Source organism: Mastomys coucha, unplaced genomic scaffold (genome assembly GCF_008632895.1).
Source record: "Mastomys coucha isolate ucsf_1 unplaced genomic scaffold, UCSF_Mcou_1 pScaffold21, whole genome shotgun sequence".
NCBI lineage: Eukaryota > Metazoa > Chordata > Mammalia > Rodentia > Muridae > Mastomys > Mastomys coucha.
In genome coordinates, this window is record NW_022196904.1 from 163,597,069 (window position 1) to 163,611,739 (window position 14,671).

Below are 14,671 nucleotides of genomic sequence, written 5' to 3' on the forward strand. Positions count from 1 at the left end.
TTACCCTGTGTAATATGGTACTTTGATCTACCTGTACCTACCCTGAGAATGACATTGAACTAATCAACATACACACTAACCTTCATATTTCTTTTATTGTGGTAAAAATACTTCCAATGCATTCCCAGAAATTACCAGCAGCATCTTGTCAACTAGAGTCACTGTGTTGTGCTACAGATAACAGCTTTGCTCAACTACTTCTTAGTGACATCCGTGTCCATAGCACAGAGAATTAAGCAACTGTGTACTGCACACTTTCTCAAGCCTGCCACACCCAAAACCATAGCCACAGCAGTGTCATGGGTGCCTGTGTGCAAGGAACCCAGCTGCAGCACCTGCCTCAAAGGCAGCCAAGACAGCTGAGGCTCATTCTCAGGAATCTCCTCATCGTCTCCCAAACTGCTTCTGTCCCTCCAGTTTATACACAGCCATCATTTCACATCACCAACAACGTACAGCATTACTAAAGGCAATGGCCAGTTCTCAATGAAGGACTCAGTTGAGAGAACTTCTCATTCTCCTGAGGCTCTTCATTTTTTCACTCAAATGGCCTCAAACACAGCCCACCTTAGAGAGCCTGAGTGATACCCAAACACAGCTATAAACCTTGGTTGATGAAGGCAGGTCCATGTAGGCCTGTTGACTGTAACAAGCATGCCAGCATGCAGGAGATACTGATGACCAGGAAGGTGATCAAAGTTTGGGACAAGTGTGGATAAACCTCTGAGCATCCACTCTATTCTGCTAGGAACTGAGGCTGGTACACAAAGCACTCTGAGATGGAGGCAGGAAGACTTGCAAGTGTGAACCTTGTTTTGGCTACGCAATAGGAAAGGGGAGCAGAGGGGGAAGGTAACAAAACAATGTTTATTTGTTTGGAATCCTACTATCTAAAATTTGCTACTTCCCATGGATGTCAACCCAGCAGCATCTTAGCCTCTTGCCCTTAACTGGAATCCTTAAAAAATAGAATACAGAGCAAAGGCTTTCCTCAGCCTAGACTTCCATTCTTCACTCTGGGGCATCCTCACAAACTGGTTTTAGAGTGAAACGCCACGGAAACATTAGTATTAAATGAGATTTGTATTGTCACTGAATTCAGTAAAGACAGCTGGGAGGCACCCAACAGCAAAGTGCTTTGGTCAAGAGTCTAAGAATGAGTATGAGAGCCATACTTAGACAGTAGTTTTCAAAACTCACACCACCCCAGCCGGCATTCCCTGGCAACCAGTTTATCCAAGATTAATTTTTAAACATCTTTTCTTCATCTTGGCCAAGAAAGCAAAACAGCATTTATAGACTGAAACTGCCCCGCCTCCCAACTCACACCAGTGGTGGGGGGAGGGGGGAACCCTGCCCTCCCCCACATCATCCCCCTTAGGCCACTCTCCCCGACTCCCCAACACCAGCAGGGGTGCCCCTCACAATGTCAGGTGTTTGGGGAATCAGCCACCAGTCCCTCCCAACCCTCCCACCCCTCCAGCCCCCCACCCCCCCACCTCCCCCACCAAGCCTGGTAGAAGGGAGGATAGGAGTGGGCAACGGTGCTCACACCGACCTCACCAGGGGAGTCCTGGGTCCAGAAGATCTCTGTCAATTGCCTTCTTGCAGGCTCCACTCACAAAACCCCAAAGAAGGCCTCTGAGCCAAATGGAGGGAAACAGCCTATGTTTTATCTGTCATGCACACATCCTCCCAAGCCACAGCCTGTGTCAGCTTCTATAAAACTATCACATTTTTACGTTTAAAACAAGAGCATTAGAACTTTTGAAGGAAAACACATTCTATTCAAAGAGAAAAGGGCAGAATTGGTTCCTGAGTTACTGTTACCCTCTTAAGCCTAGCGATAGCAGTTGTAATGTTACCGTTTTGTTATCTATGTGTGTGCAGCACTTACTCTAACCTATCTGCTATCTACTGCTTTGGTCTGAGAGCCAACACAGTCAAGTTGTCACTGCTTATAATGTATAAAACTCTTCCCAGGTACTGGTAACCTTTCTAAGATGAAGAAAAACTCCTTTTAGAGAGACCTGAAGAGAGTGCAGATTCTGACATGGCTACGCTTGGGCCAGCTTGGCTTGCATGCATCCTTGTTAGTCTTGGGAATTCTGTACTCCTAAACCTTTGGCCTGGGATGCCCTTGCCCCAGACATAAGCAAGGTTCACCCCCTCGACCACACTCATAGCTGTATGGTCCCTTCTCACTCTCAGCACCTCCCTACTTCACAGGAGAACGTATATGTTGACACATGTATGCACACACAGTACACGCCATGCCTGCCTCTCTCTCTTTCCTCCCTCCCCCACCCTTGTTAGATATATGCACACAAGCATTTTACTTAATTACAGACCTTACTATCTTTCTTTCACTGAGCCAAGTCCCAGACCACAGATTTCAGCTGTTCCCTTTTCTGTCTTCCGGTCAATGATGATCACTGGTGTCTGTGCCTAAGCCAAGGCCTAGAACAGGAATTCTCATGGGGTCAGGGGCTTCCTTGGCCGAGCGCAGCCCACTGGCCTAACTAACCAGGGCTAGTCTGTGTGAAATATCTAGTCAACAAGGGAGGGTATGAGAAGTTTACATTAACTAGTATGGTGAACGAGGAGGCTAAACCACTTGAAAATAAGAATTGAGAGGTCTCAGGTACTTGTCATAGATAGGCTGCTCAAAGAAAGAAAACAGAGGTTCTAAAATACCTTAGCTAAAATAAAATACTCTTCTGTTCTTGCTGGTGTTTATATAGGGACTTCCAGGGAGGCTGTTATACTGTGTAATAGAGAATGAGACTAAAAATGGGTTTTCATGACCATTATTAATAACCATTGTTAGCTACTTTAAAGACATATGAAGATCAGTGGACTATGCAGCTCTCACTTGCTATGCACCAGCATAGCCTCGCGTGAGTGAGGATCATACCTCCCTAACACCAGGCCACCGCACTTATGCTATTATCCACACAGGAGACTGTGTCACTACAAGCTCGTTACAAAAGGATATTTAAGCATATGGCAAAAATATATGCATTGAACTGGGTAAAATAAATATGAAAGATTTTATATATAACGATGGCTTTAATTGTGTATGTTATTTTTAAAGGCATACATATTCACAGGAATAATAATAGAAGCCTCCACACCAAAATATTACTAGTGGCAACTTCTGAGCGGTGCTTTTTAATTTTCTTTTTATTTTGTTGCCTGGTAGTATGAGAAAGGGTCTTTTTATGTAGCCCTGGCTGCCCTGGAACTGGCCATATAGGTCAAACTAGCCTCAAAATCATATCTGCTCCTGCCTCCTGAGTGCAGGGAATAAAAAGGGTGTACCATTTTCTTTAAGACACACACAGCAGATTTTTATGTAGAATCAGATTAGGAGCGATACTCCGAGGCTGGTGGAGCACACATCTCATCATAGCACCGGGCAAGCATAGCCTGTAAAACAAAACAGGGGAGTGGGAAGAAGAGGGAGAGGGTGGTAAGGGGTGAAAGAGGGGTGTTCCACTGTCAGCAGAGACAAGTATATGAGCTAAAATTCTGAAATTTGTATGAGGAGGCCAGAACTGTCATCCTGTGTGGGATGGCGTGGTCAAATCCCAGCCCTGACCTGCTATGTGACACAAGCACAAAAGCAAGCTGACCCGAGTGTTTCATCATCCAGAGAAGCCTCCACTGAGGGCACGGCTCACAAGCAGACACACCTTCTAACCTAAACCAGACATGTCCCCCCCCGCCCCCCCACGTAAGGGAGGGAATCAGCAGGGCTTGATAGAAGCAGGAGAATGCTGTCACCAGAGCTTCAGAATGCCCTTGTGTGGGTGTGAAATGTAAGGAAATTCTCTGTATGGCTGCCTCCTTAATGTCATTGCTGTGTGGAGCCGGTAAGGCAGAGTTAACCAGTCTGTGAAATCAGACAGCTCTAACATCAAGCATGGACTCCTCCATCCTCTAACTGCACTAAGTCAGGCAAGGCTCATCATGGCTTCAAGCCTCAGGCTGGTCCTTTCCAGGCATTGCCACACCTATTTCCAGGACTTTAGTAAAGACTTTAAATATTTATCAGTGGAACTGAAGATGTGGCATGGTGGCAAGGTACATGACTGGCATGAAAGAGAGGCCTGGGTATAATTCCCAGAATTGGGGTGGGGGGGGAATAGAAAGGAAAGAACGGTTAAAATATTTGTCAGGGTGGATAGCTACTGCTAACTCCTTAACATTCCTAAAGCCTAAGCACACAGACTCTTAAAATCACGAATCCCCTCACTTTAAACAAACACAACAAAGTATGGATGCCATGTTCCTAAGTTCCAAGTCTGACTGCTCCAGGACAACTCCTCGAGCAAGATCCCACAATCGCTGAACCCATGCATGTCATAGCACGTGGATAGCTTGTGGTTTGTTCCCGCTTGGTTCTATTTACAGTATTTGGGTTTGATCCCGGGGCCTTGCTAAAGCCACAATCCTAGGTGACCTCTATTAAAAAAGGCTTCAACTGTTGAAATAAGTTTGTGAACTACATAAGATTTCTAGAAAATATCCCATCCCTTCTTCTCTGGTATCAGCGTCACTAGGTTTCACTGAAGGGCAGAATGACAGTAAAAATGACACCAGACACCACAGCAGAGTCTGCATCAGAAATAGAGTATATTTTTAATAAGGTCTCATGACACATACAGTAAAATGATGAAAATAGTAAAAGTTGAAAGTACTAATATTTAATCCTAATATGATACAAAGTAAGACTGTTTGAAATAGGAGTAGCACATATTTTAAAAGTATAATTCTACAAGAATTAAACAGATGTTTTAAAATTCAATCTCAAAAGAAGGAGGCAAGCCGGGTGGTGGTGGTACACGCCTTTAATGCCAGCACTTAGGAGGCAGAGGCAGGTGGATTTCTGAGTTCGAGGCCAGTCTGGTCTACAGAGTGAGATCCAGAACAACCAGGGCTACACAGAGAAACCCTGTCTCAAAAAACAAAACAAAACAAAAAACAAAAAAAAAAAGAAAAGAAAGAAGAAGGAGGCAGCATACCATACTATTTCCAGACGATGGAGTATGGTCCAGGTCACACCAGGTCCCAGACAGCCTCAGGGATGACCATGGTAGGTACAAAAGCCAGTGGAAGCCTATTTGGAGGGCACACACTGGCCAAGGTTTAACACTATCTGCTCTGTCCCAAGAGAAGTCACCAATGAGGTATCCAGCCAGAAATTCCCTCTCAAGAGCACCTGGCCACAGTTAAGCTTACCACTGCTGCTTTTTTTTTTTTTTTTTTTTTTTTTTTTGTCCCCTTGGGCAACCGGAAGGACTATCAGAGGCTGAGTCAGAGCTAATGAGTGACATTCGGGGAAAGAGAACTGTCTGGCCCATGGGAAGGGCTGGCTCCACTCCCACAGAACACCTGTTCCTGACTCAGGACATCCAGGTAGGCATGGCAGGCTCAGGCCATGTTCTCCCTGGTTTCAGGACATCCTGGTAGGCATGGTAGGTTCAGGCCATTCGCTCCCTGGTAAACTCTGACAGCTATGGTTTCACATCCAGAAATTGGCTCTTTTACAACGATTCTCATGTGTGGTGGTTTCTCAGCCAAAGGCTTGTCAGGCATTAAGTTTCCAAGCCAAACAATATGGTACACTCCTATAAACTCAAAGGTGATCTCAGACCATAGGAACAGTTTAAGATTAACTAAGATTAACTAGCATCATAAGATCCCAAAGCTAACCCTAACCTCCTACATGGAGGAAGCTGGCTAGATAACAGCAGCATATTGAGGGTAAACAACTTGAAAAACAGCTGCAGTACCCCCCACACACACACACTTTACTTCTTATGTCTCAGCTTTTTGATTTTGTACTTCTTTCATTTTTATTATCATAAAAACACATATAATTCATTTTTTCTTAATTAAAAACTAAATCCTTAACCCTTGTGGTAGTTTAAATGAGAATGGCTCCTATGGGCTCATAAAATTCAATGTCAGGTCCCTAGTAGGCAGAACTGCTTTAAGAAGGATTAGGAGGTGTGGCCTTGTTGGAGCTGTGTCTCAGGGGTGAATTTTGAGACTTCAAAAGCCCAGGCTAGGCCCAGTCTCTCTATCTCTGCTTCCAACTTGAAGAAAAAAAAATGTAAGCTCTTGGCTACTGTCCCAGCAGTCATGGCTGCCTCCCCTACACATGTTCCCAGAAACTATAAGCAAGTCCTCAATCAAATGCTTTCCTTTATAAGTTGCCTTTGTCATGGTCTGTACAGCCACAGCTATAGCACAGTAACTGAAACATTCCGCTTCCCTCTTCCGTTTTCCTCCCATTTTATAATCTATAAGGCTCTACATCTTTTTGAGGTTCACTTAAAGCAGATGGTGAAACTCAAGGCCACTCTAAGCCTCGATCTCAAATTCTTAAGATGCCATTCCTGAACTCTACACTGAAACAACCAGTCTACTGAACATCCCAAAAGGCTTCACTCTCCCCTCCCCTCTGTGGTGCTGGAGATGGAGTCTAGAGCTTAGCAGACGCTAGGCATCTACAGAGTCACAGATGCTAGGCACGTGCTGGACTGCCGAATCACACCCACACGGACTGAGAACAAACAGCTCAAAGAACAATGAAGCTCCACTTTGGATAGTTGTATCAACTTTTATGAGATCATGTTCAGGCCAACATGGTAGAGGACACCTTTACTCTCAGTCCCAGTGGGAAAGAGACAGGCAGATTTCTGTAAGTTCAAGGCCAACTTGATGTGCACAGCAAGCTCCAGGGCAGCAAAGGCAATAAAAAGAAAGAAAGGAAAAAATAAAGGAAAAGAAAGGAGAAATCATGTTTCACCTACAATACCTAAAAGCAGTCACAAAAAAACCAGCTATCTCAAATAACTATACAAGACACAAATTTTAAAACCTAGACCCTTCTTGCCACAATAAAAGTATTCGGTTAAAGGTTTGTGGTAATGTAGAGATATAAATTTACATTATATAAATCATACCACCTCTTATTAAAAGAAACAAACAATCCAATGTCGAATGGATTTATCTCAACAAAAAGGAAATAATACATTCAAATTTCTACCAAGCTTCATCTTGCTTCATATGACAAGAGTCTCAGTTTACCTTGATATTGAAATACTATTTGGAGAGTAAATTTGCTAGTGTTTGCTCTGGGTACTAGTGCATCAATCACCTGTCAAGGTTACCAAAGAAGAAGCATAAAGGCTGAGGGATGGAGCTGTAGGGCAGAATACTGGCTGGGCATGGCTACGGGCCTGGGGCTCAGTTCCCAGCACAAGATGAATTACAAAATAAGTAAATAAAATAAAAAGAAAAGAAATGGATTTGTAAATTATTTCTGGAGTAGCTCTTTTACGACTTTCTAATGTGACTTTTAAAAGCCATACTTTGAGATTTTAGGTAGCCATTACAGCTGACTCCTTCTCGCCAGGTCTCCATTAAAGTGATAGAACATCGTGATAATGACAATAAAGTCAGAAGCCCCGGAATCCTTGCCACAGAAGATGAGGGACACTAGGGGCATTGTGCTGGGCATGCTGGTAGGGCAGAGAGACCATAGAGACCGAGGAACCCAGGAACAACCATCGAGACCAAGACAGCAGCCAGCCTAAAAGTCTACAGAAAGAATGTCTGGATTCTTACCTTCTACCATTGACAAAAATTAAGTCAAAATGGATTTCAGCTGTAAAAAGTAAGGTTTGAAACTAAAATTCCTAGAAAAGAATGCAAGCACAAGACTTCACGGCAAGCAATTTGCCAGGGGAGCTCTTGGATAAGACCCCGAGAACCCAGGCAACAAAAGCAAAGCATACCAGGATTAAATGGCAAGGCACCAATCAACAGAGTGAAAGATGAACTGCATTTGCAAACCACACACCTGAAAGGAATGGACAACCACAAGTAAAGATCTCTTAGCACACAACACCAAAAACCCAAGTAACCAAAAATGTACAGTGCATAATGTACTTGCACAGACATCTCCCTGGGTGATAAGGTCAACTGTACATGGATGGATGTTCAACAGCATTAAGCCTCAGAAGAAGGAAGACAAAAGCACAGGCAGATACGCGCCCCCCCCCCCCAACACACACTTAAGAACGGCCATTAACGAAGCCAGACAATAACAAGTAGTGACAAGTTTCACCTGACTTTTTTGCTGGGTTCCTTTTTCTTCCACCTTTCTCCACCCTTCTTCTTCTCTTTCAACTCCAACACGGAGGTAAAAGAGGAAGAAGCTAGAGGGGAAGGGAACTGCAATGTTAAAGACTACTTCCTGCTGATTAGGGGCATTGAATTCCTTGGGGCAAGTTTGCTCTTCAACATGAGGATATCTAATTCCTTCTTTTTACCTCTTTGCATCTGCCTACTTGACAAACCACAACAAACCATAACCAGCAGCATCTAATCACAAACCAGCTAACCAGCAGCCAGCCCCTTCTAGTGGATCTCTAGCATTTATATATGCCCTGAAAAGCTCCCAGAATTCCATATGTCACACACCCAGAAAAACTATCTGCAGCTATCAAAACCCCCGCTAGCACACAAGACAAATCATAGATGCTGTGGACAATCTGAAGCAGCCCCATATCCCACACCTGAGATTAAAACAAAAACATTCTTATATTGCTGTGTCTTTAAAGAAACAGAAATTCTCACTTCAGACAAGATTGTGGAGAAACTGGAATCCTTGTACACTCTTAGAAATGTAAAATGTTACAACTGGTATGAAAAACACACAGACAATTCTTCAAAAAAATTAAACAGAAAACTACCATATGGTCTAGAAATTTAATTTATGGGATATATCTGAAAGTCCTGAAAACAAAATTTTGAAGAGATATTTGCATACCTATATTCACTGTGGCTATTTTAACAATAGCCAAAAATAGAAGTCACCATACCCTATGTCCAGTACTAAATAAATGGATGAGGAAAATATGGTTGTATAATCAATGGAATAGTATTTAGTTCTTAAAAAGAAGATTCTATTATGTCCTGCTACAAGCATGAATGGTCAGGTTATTAGAAAGCAAGCAGTCCCAAAGAAACAGCAGATTCCAATAGAAGGAGATGATGTGATTGATTTTTTAAAATCACAATAAAAGGGGAATGGGGAGATTATCCTGCTTTATCTAAATGTAATCACCAAACTCTTGAGAAACAAAAGAGGGCAGACAGAGGAGCATGCTGGTCAGAATCAGCAGTGAAGGAAATGGGGATCCACAGAGGACTCAGCAGACTGAGTGACGAAGTGAAAAACTTAAAAACTTGGAAAGCAAAGAAAGAGAGGAATGGAGGGAGGGAGAGGAAGGAGGGAAAGAGGGGAGAAAGAGGGAACAAAAGAGAGGAAAAGGAGAGAAGGAAAGTGGAGGGGAGTCATGGCCTGGAATTTCAGAAATTCAGAAAGGCTGGGACATTCCACCAAACATCACAGAACTCAGTCAAAACTACGGATGGTCATAACTTGCCAAATATTAGTGTTTCAATGCAATCTATAACATGACTGCATTAAGACAATGGAGATCTGGGCATAATGGTACATGTCTAATAATCCTAGAGGCTGAGGTAGAAGGTCTCTGGGTTTGAGGCCAGCATGAGCCTATAGTTCCTCCCCACTCCTAAAAGAAGAAAAGGATAGAAGATGGTGGTGGAAGAAGAGAAGGAAAAGAGAAAGGGATGGACATAGCAAAACAGGAAGGGAAAGTGAACTCTAACAGTCAGGGGTCATCTTTCAATCTTCAAGAGGAAGTAAGCCAAAAATCTTACGATTTTTAAGAAACCACTAAAATGACACTTAAAGCATTTTCTATGTTTTGAAACAGATAAGATACATGAATACCAGAAAATACAACCAAAAGAGCTAAAAGAGTCTACCCTTAGTCAAAGGGGCCATGGGAAACTATTAACCAATTATCCTGGATAGTTTTATATCAACTTGACAGAAGGTAACATGATCTCAGAGGAAAGAACCTTAAATAAGCAAATGCCTTCACAAGATCAGACTCTAGGTAAGCCTGTAAAGGATGTTCTTAACTACTGATTGATGAGAGAGGGGCCAGTTCATTGTGGGTGGGGCCATCTCTAGGCTGGTGGTCCTGGATTCTATAAGAAAGCAGGCTGAACAAGCCATGGAGAGCAAGCAAGCAAGCAAGCATCACCTCTCCGTGGCATGGCAGAAGCATCACATCCTGCCTCCAGAATCCTGCCCTGCTTGAGTTCCTGTCCTGACTTCCCCAGACTATGAAGGGTGATATGTAAGTGTGCGCTGAGATAAGCCCATGAGGTTGCTTTGGTTATGGAGTTTCATCACAGCACAGTGGCCCTAACTAAGATACCAATGTATATGCAACTGCTTGAAAAATAAAATGAGCAAGAAAACAAGAGGGAGAAAATGCTGAGCTCCCAAAAGCAGTTATAGAAACTGTTCCCAGTGATGGTCCTCAAAGCTCATCATGAAGAATAAAGCCAGCAACTGTCCTGACATTACACAAGCGAACATTAGTAGTTTGGACTCAAGTTTCAGGGGCCAGCAACATACAAAAAGTCCAAAAAGTCTGGATGGCAAACAGCTAACCTGCTATATATACCATGCTGTGAGAAGCACAGCCAACGCTTTGAAACACAACTCTTATAATGAAAAGTTTGATGTAATTCATGCCATTAAATACTTGGAAGAAAATTATTCTGGGCTATACAAAAGTAAATACTTAAGTTTTATTTTGAAAGTGCGTGTTTAATATATATACACAACTAAATTAATTAAGTGGGATGTGTTTATTGTTGAATCTCTACAACCTTTATATATGTAAGTTGGCCATGATCATTTTTTAGATTTCTCTGAAGACAGAAAATAGACACTAAAGCATAAAAGAATTCAACATCCATTTACCTCAATCATGTTGTTACTTTTCTTCATCAGTCTTTCTTCCAGTCTAGGAGAAAATAAGTAAATTAAAGTACATATAAAGTACATATTTAAAGCTTCATATAATGAGCTGCTTATAATAATGATTTAAAGAGACAAGGCCATTACAACCCCTACTATCTGTCCACTAGTCATGACTACCTCTCCTAACGAACAGTCCACTGCCCATTACTACCCTTCGTTATCTGTCCATTGAGAAATAGATTTTCTTGTCTCCATGCCAGCTTCACCTCAGTTATCCTGGTAGAGACATAAAGGTTGGACAACAGGCAGAGCAAGCCTAAGCCTGGAACTAGGAAAGGCTATGCACCAGGAGCATCTAAGGGTACATCTCAGATTCCAAATCCTATACCTTAATGGCGTATCTTCCTTTCATTCAGATAGAAATAGATACAGTGGGAGAATACAGTTTTCAACCCATAGTGATTAGAACTCTGGCATAAAAGGGTAGCAAGATGTTTATGTTTTCCTTTTAATCACAATACAATTAAGAGTGGCTAAATGAGATAAATAAGGGCACACAGAGGTGTGTGATCAAAAATCCTGCACACAGCCATGAACCCACTGAACAAAAGGCTTTATCCCATTTCGTCAAAGATTGTCTCATCTAAATAAAGCATGATCCTTTCATCACGTATGTGTAATGACATACGAAATACATGCATATGAGTCAATGTACTGTAAAGAAAAGAAAATGATTCTTTAAAAAAAAAAAAACGGCAGGCAGGCACAGGGGCACATACTTATTTTTAATCCAACACTCAGAAAATTAAGTAGGAGAACTGTTGTTAAGTCTGAGGTCAGCCTGGGCAATAGAGTGAGTTCAAGACCAACCTGACCAACAAACTGAGACCCTGTCTCAAAATAAATACATTAGTTAATCCACATTTTAAAATTAATATACACTTGAATTACTCTCATACACAGAAACAAACAAAAAACAAAAACAAAAAACCTAACTTTGAACACCACACATTGGTCCTGCCTAGAGACAAATTAATTGGGATCATTATTATTGAAGGAGTGTCTGAGGATGAGAATCCCTGTAAAGTTAAAGGCCGCAGAAAGGAAATGGTTGTTGGCTGATAGCTAATACTATTCAGGAAGATACTGCCATGCTGGTGATGAAAGCACTTTGGCTAATGGGTTGTCAATGGCAAAGTCTCCAGAGACTTCAGGCCAGGGAAGTTGTTCCTGAGAGACGAGTAGGGAAAGCAAGACCCTGAAGATAACAGGCAGAGAAAGAGGAAGGAGGAAGAAAAGAGACTGCCAAAGGGAGTTTCATTTCCTCTCTACAGGTATACAAACAACTCAATAAAGATAACCTAACCAGTATGTGGGGGAAGTTAGACCAAGTTACTAATGCACCGCCGCCCCACATGGTCTGCCAATTCCCAGAGCAAAGGTCTGGCTTTGGTCCCCTCCAAGCCACAGAAACCAAGAGTCCCACAGCAGTGCCACAGGTGCTATAAACAAAGGAAAGTGTTCACAGGAATGAAGCTGTGGAATTGGATATAGGATCTGATATAGTGTTCCTGCCCAAGAGTCACATCAGAAGACACATCATTCAGAACCTAGCACTGACAAATTACCCAATGGCCACCTCCGTAAAGCAGGCACTTACCATTCTGTACCCCAGAGAAGAGCCTTCAAAAGAAACCTTTTACATCCCAACCTGTACTTCAGAAACCTGCTAAGTGGCCTTATTACTCTCTGTAATGAGAGACAGCAGAAGAGCAGTGTCCCTCACAGGCAGCTGCTGATGAACACAAATGCCACCACTTACCCAGAGAACAACAACATGCCAAGCCTCTGCGAATATTTCCTTTTGATAATAAGTAATTTCAAAAAACAGGGTCAAAACAGGAACATAGTTCAAAAAGGGAAGTTTCTATTATGCCACTTGAGAAAAAAAATAGTAACTACGTGTTAAAGATAGTTTGTAAGGTAGCCATGATAGATGTTTTAAAAGGTCTTCCTGCATCCTCGATGATAAATATAATTTTTTTTATATTGAGTTGAGCACCTTAACTCCGATTGCAGTCTGTCACGTGACATGCCCTTACATTCAATCCCTGCAAGAACTGGGTAGGATGCTGAAGGGAACCTAGAAACCTCAACCTCACCAGCTCGGTAGACAGTAGGCAGCTCAGAGGCTGCTTAACTTCCCCACTGTCACACCAGGTCAAGTGTGCTGGACCACTTGGGCTACCACGCTGACCATGACGTACTAGCTTCAGGATGAACAATCCCATCCTCTGAATCTGTCCCAAGCCATTTAGTAACACTCTCAGCTCCCAGTTCCAAGTTATTTGGACTCTGATCTTAAGAAGGCGTGTTAGCATCCCTTCCTTCTATGCAATGGTAGTAAGGGTCATGTTAGCAAGGAGCTTGAGGACAGGGAGCAAAAGGAGTCTTGGAAACACTCCTTAGACAGGAGCGGAACTGTGAGGGCCGTGTGTGCGCCTGCGCGCCTGCGGGGCTTCCTTGTGAGGTGCCTGGTACTCAGCATAGAGAAAGTGCAGGCAAAGCCACCGGCTTGCTTTTGCAGTGGAGGTGTTCTGTGGAGACACAAGTCCTTTCTGGGACTAGCCGAGCATGCTAACTAACAGACAAGTGTGGACAAATGTCTACAGACTGTAAGTCCCCAATTATCTTTGCAGCTAGGACTTTAAACATTTAATTGGGCTCCAATTAAAAAGGGAAACTAAACAAGATCTGAACACCAATGACACCAATAGACAGACCAACAGGGAAGGGGAAGGCTCGTGAGGCCTCAACCCTGAAAATGAATTATAGACAACTGGAGACAGCTGAGACAGGAGAAAAGGTCTTCCTGAGGGAACAACCCCACAAGTGCTCATCCAGCACGTTAAGGACGGACCTGGTGCTATTTGTATGTTGAGGCTAATTCTGCTCTCCTAGGAGGGACTGCAGACAAGGAGTGAGTCATATTCAGGTGACTTTTTGTGAACCAATACCCTATTGAATAAAGGAGCCAATCACTGGGCGAGTAGGCGGGACTTCTGGTTTGGAAGGAAGCAGGAGAGAGTTAGGTCCTTTTGGACAGGGATAGCATGAGAACAAGATATGTCTCCTGGTTTCAATGGTGGATCCATTAGGATTCACCACTGGAGGATTTAGATTTAATAAGGCTTACAAGTCAGGATTTTAGTTGTGCCCAGCGGTTGAGTTACTGTTGTTTCTGAACTAAACCCACCAGTGGGAACCTAGCGAGCTGGGTGGAAAGACTGTGGAGTTCTGAGTTAGAGTCTCCATGAGATAAAAAACACATTGGCCATTGCCCACCACTACATGGCTGGCCAGGCCGCTGAGGCAGCGAGTTGCTGGCACAAGTATGGTGCTGCAACACCAGCACCAAGTACTCAGTCCTGAGATCACAGACATACAAATAACATTACACAGAATGAACAAGTGTGTGTATGTAAACTGAAGAAAGAGAGACCATGAACTTGAGGGTGAGCATGGATGGGGAGATCCCATGAGAGAGGCTGGAAAGAGAGAAGAAAGGAAAGGGAAAATGTAATTATAATTCAAAGAAAATACATTCTATTTAAAGTAAGGTAGAAATTGGTCTAGCCACAAACCCAGTGACAGGAAGAAAATTTTGGGGGTCAGGGCTGTCTCCTATTCCTCAGAACACTGGCAATCTCCCTATCTATATTTGTAGGGCCAGCCCTTTCAAGTCTCTCTCATCAGGAATGCCACATTGTTTTTTGGTTT

At 42.9% G+C, this 14,671-nt stretch overlaps 1 protein-coding gene across 7 annotated transcripts in view; it reads right to left on the reverse strand.

The window, feature by feature from the left end:
• The window catches only part of Sgms1 (sphingomyelin synthase 1), a 266,886-nt gene that overhangs the window by 111,327 nt on the left and 140,888 nt on the right, over positions 1 to 14,671 (reverse strand). For 5 of the 7 annotated variants that reach the window (XM_031390092.1, XM_031390091.1, XM_031390095.1 and 2 more), the window contains one exon: positions 10,892 to 10,934. The exons of the other annotated variants lie outside the window; for them this stretch is intronic. The gene's annotated coding sequence lies outside the window, so the exon portion shown is untranslated. The remainder of the gene's footprint in view (positions 1 to 10,891; positions 10,935 to 14,671) is intronic. 7 annotated transcript variants of the gene reach the window in all.